Source organism: Ceratosolen solmsi, unplaced genomic scaffold (assembly GCF_000503995.2).
Source record: "Ceratosolen solmsi marchali unplaced genomic scaffold, CerSol_1.0 scaffold13, whole genome shotgun sequence".
In the NCBI taxonomy this organism is placed as follows: domain Eukaryota; kingdom Metazoa; phylum Arthropoda; class Insecta; order Hymenoptera; family Agaonidae; genus Ceratosolen; species Ceratosolen solmsi.
The window spans coordinates 10,144,036-10,149,002 of NW_011948418.1; positions in this window are offsets into that span (position 1 = coordinate 10,144,036).

Genomic DNA, 4,967 nt, shown 5'->3' on the forward strand with positions numbered 1-4,967 from the left:
AGACGTGTTAAATACAATGGGGGGGGATGGGAGGGGGGGGGGGGTAGGCTTCATTCGTAACGCAGTGTGTCTCTTATGTCTCGAGGCGATGCTCTGCTTTTGGTTTCTGGTGGTCTTCTACCCTCTTATCAGCCGCTGTCGACGTACTCTCTGGCGGGCCTAATTCGCCATTCTCGGCCGAGTCTTCCGGAGATGCTGGATCGCTCCAGTCGCATCCCTAAATGCTGCGCCGGCTTTTCTTCACCGCTCTCTGTCTTTTGTGCCGTTGTCGCATGTAAAGTGCGCACATCCGCTCGCACTCGCAAGTACATGAATCTACCCGAATGAGCCAGTGGAATTAATGTGCGCAAAGCTTGTCGGCTCTATTATTTTAGATTCTATTTTATGAAATTACTAGTAAAAAATTACCCTTACAATTATTAATTATTATAATACATATAATACAATTATTAATAAAACAATGTAAAATATTCAGAAGTTAATGGGAACGGGTAATGTTGTTAAATCTATCGTCAAAGTATTACAAAGTCTGGCACAGTTCTCCTCTCAAACATTATCAGATTGAACAATAATCATTAGCAGAATTATTTAATAATACATAAGATACCCATAGATAGAGTTAAGAGTTGTAAGTATAGTTTTATAACAATTTTCAGGAAACTCCTTCGTCGATTAATTTTCATCTAAATACGCTGAATACTCCCTATTCAAATTAATATAAATATCTAACCTATTGTTCAATATCTTATCTCCGATATTTTTGGAATGTCACCTCATACTTCGACTTTGAAAAACAGCTCGTTTCTCAGAATTTCTTTGTCTTTTAAAAAGCAAGTACGAGATGTAGAATTTTCATCAAAATTTTTGGTTATTAATTGAAAATTTTCTACAGCAGCTTTTTGGTTACTTGGAAAATATAAATTAACTCGCTCCTTCACTGTTGCATCATTCGTCGAACCTCACATAGAATTAATGATACGCTTGTCATGTACACGAAATGCGGATAAAGATTAAGCGATTTGTAGGTATTTATTCATCTTTTCGAGTATCTTCTCTGCTATCCATCTTATTCTCATTACACTAATAGTGGAAAATCTTATTTGGCTGCATATCACATCACCTAAGGATTTCATATGTGTTTAATAAATTTTATAAACAATATCCAATGTATTATATTTATACGATCATATTAGTTGTTATTTGTAGCAATTTCTCTTACGAAGCCTGAGCAAGTGATTGTAAATTAAATCGAACGATATTAATAAATATGAAATGCAATAAATTGTACAACTATAGTAAGCAATATATTTTAAATCTTATATTACACTTCTTATAATTCGCATCTGATTTTTTTTTTCAGCCCATAAAATAAATTAACTAGCTCTTTTTTAAAACGCAAATCACAAAGAAACTGCAGCTAATTTATTTTGAAATACAAAAAAAAAAGAAAAAGAAAAATGAAGTAACGACGAACCCATTTCATCAAAATAGAAGAATCAAAATAATTTACATCTTCCATATACGTACATTTAAAATTTTGTACTATTAGCGAATGCTTCTTAGTCTTTCATAATCTGTAATTGAAAAATTCAGTGGCGAGGTCCGATAGCAAACTATTGCGGAACCGCGAGTACCACGTACCAAAAATCAATAAAAGCCACGCGCAAGCGCATTTATTGGTAGCCCCTTGCGAATATGCGAATAATGAAAAAATATTTTTACGAATTTGAAATCATATCTATCTATGCAATCTGAGCGAATAAGCATTATCTAACTGTTAAAGAGTCGATAATCGTTGTGTATTACTCTTCCCATAGCAGCCTGTAGCTGCATACTTGTAGCACTCTATATTATCATTTTCGTCCGTGTGTGCCTGTGTATGCTTATGCAGATGTATTAATGTACATCTCTTGATATAAATGTACGACTGCATTCATTGAATGCAATGAGACCGCAGATGGCTGCTTTACCTTTAAACATCATTGAACATGTCTCTTCTTCCCATTCTATCAGTGTCTCTTCCCGCACTATATACTCTTAGTTCCCCGTTGCGCTATCATTATTCATATCTCTATTCATCGGAAGATTGTCCGGCTTTAGTTCAATCCTCCTTTTTTTTTTTATGGCTTAGCGGTAGGTTAATCCGTCAATGTTTAACTATATTTTTAAACAACTTAATAGGATTTTACAAGTGCTTTTAAAGATTTTAAAAACTTGGACCATCATATTCATAATTTTAATGTTCTGTATTGTAGGATATAGATTGTACAGATCACATGTTTTATATAATTTAGAAAATGAAGTTTGGCAATATTGATATAATACCATATAAGTTCCACATAGATACTATGCATGGGAAAAGTTATTTTAAATATTGGAAAATTAAATTAAATTTTAACTTTTAATTGTTAATGTGTTTAAAAGTCGGAAACTTTTGTCCGCGCCTTAATTAAAAATATAAAAGAAAAAAATATCTTTGAAAAATACCACTTACTCATAATCATTATAATCTATCTGATACTTTGGATAGGATAATTTTGTTTTAATTTTATAATTATGATTCTTTATTATAAATTATATTCTTATAGATTTCGTGTAATTTTTACTTTAATATTCCGCAAAAATAGATATCATAATTACAATAATCGCAAATTGATATTTTATATCTGGTGTAATTTTATTATTCACTGAAATTAATCGATTAATATCATATAACAATAAAGTGTAGAAATTTGTATTTTCTTATAAATTAAATATCCATTATGCTTCAAATTTAAAATACTATCTATTTTCTTGTATATTATAGGAACGAAGAAAAAAGCCAAGGATAATCAGCGATAAACGGAAAAAAAAACTATAGAATTTGATTTTACTCCCCTTTAGCTCTATTGATATAACAATATATATACCATTGATATTGACAGAATTCCAAAATTGATTATCTTTTTTTTTACCTTTGTTAGCGTATAAAATCTTTTAAAAATCGTATAAAATACGTCGATGATACGATTAAATATGAAAATCTCATTTTTGTCAATGATAATACTACGAATAATGTCGTATTTTATTTACAATATGAATTAATGATCCACAATCCGGCTTAATTACAACTTTAAATTAAACAGTTCGAATGCAAGCGTAACGAAATAGAATGTTAGTTCATTGTACTTAATCATAAATTTCTTATTAAATTAATAAATTTTTTTATGGTATTTATTAACATATTGTCAGGGAGGATGATGATAATTATTAATAAAGATAAGTAATTAATACTTATGGTACTTTGCCGCATAGATAAAATCAAGTAAACGTGTTTTAATTGGATGCAAAGCGTACACTACCTGTAACTTAATAAATACTAATAATTTAATATTTAACAAATTCTTTTTATATTTCAAATTTTTTTTTCTCCAACGATATAAGTAATTGTATTAACAAGTATTTGCGCTTGATAATTGTAAGTATTAATAAAGGCCCGTGCTACAGTAATTGAATGAAATAAAAAAAAAAATTAATTACTTAAAATATTTCATTAGGTGGAGGTAGATTTTATATGAAAGTATCGTGGGCAAATTTTTGTACGTAATTAAACGAACTCATAGATAAGACTAAATAAAAACTTAGTAAATACTGATAATAATATAGAAAGAATAAAATTGTATTAATTTCCCTCGCTAGCATTTCATCAGCTAAAATTTGTATACAAAACAATTCTATTAATTGAATACAAACAAGTGAGTAATTTCAATAGAATATAATATAATAAATATGATGCTATTTTTTGAACATATAGAAATTAAAAATATAACGATTATTGTAAATACGATTCCTCTTATGTTACTTGTAATTGTTATTCGCAAAGTATCCGACAATCGATAAAATAATGCTGTAATTATTGTTGATGTACGTGCAAATTTAATTATAGAAAATTCATTTTAAAAATAATAATTATATATATATATATATATAACATCAGGAATAATGAAGAGAAGCAGATTGATTAATAAAAATAGAATTAATTTTTAAGAGATAACGAATTGGTATACGTTTTGAAGTTGCGTAATGAATCGAAGCCTGGAGAATAATTTTCACTGGACCATTAAAGTGAGATAAATTGATTTGGTTGTCAAAATTATTTGTTTCTAAACTAAAATATCTTTAATGAATGCCAAAGTATTGGAGACGTTGCAAAGAGAAATTTGATTAACACTTTTTATCCTCTGATTACGTCTAATATTGACAAATTATCGAAAAAATAAAATGACAACTTGATTAAACGCGAATGATCGTAGCTGTGGACAAAGGTGGGGAATATGATTCAAGCCCCGCTTGGATGTATAAAAAATACATAAATTAACAAACTCCTGACGAAGAGGCGCGTATAAAAAGTAGACGAGAATCCGTTCTGTCAAAATTTTCGTTCAAATCATACGTCTTTTATTCTATGGCGCTTGTGGGTATGAGTATCGGATAAAGAGAAAAGCCTCGGGGAACATGTAAACGGCCAAACGCGCACACGAACGCGCAACAAAAGTGCATGTATACACAGCGGCATCGCGTGTTCGCTGTCAACGACATCGGCATGGGATGCTTTGCGAGGAGGGGGCAGAAAAAAAAAACAAAAAAAAAAAAAAAAAAAAAAAACATGCGCCCTAGTTTTGGGGGAATGATAGAGAATCAGAATGGAGATTCTCTATTTAAATTTTTAACATCAGTTTTGCATTCGATTTCGTGTACTGTTAACATTTTTTCAACCAATTTTTTGACTACGGGTTTGGAAAGCCCTTTACTCGTTTGTTCATTTGCTAGGAGCTGTGTTTCCTTTCTTTCTCTTTATGTATTTATATTGATAAATCAATCGATACGACGAGATTGCGAATCGTAAGTGTCAATTATTGCACGAGTGATAATTGGAGAGGGACTTGTGTGATAGTAACGTAATAGGATTCGAGACGTTTTAGTATATT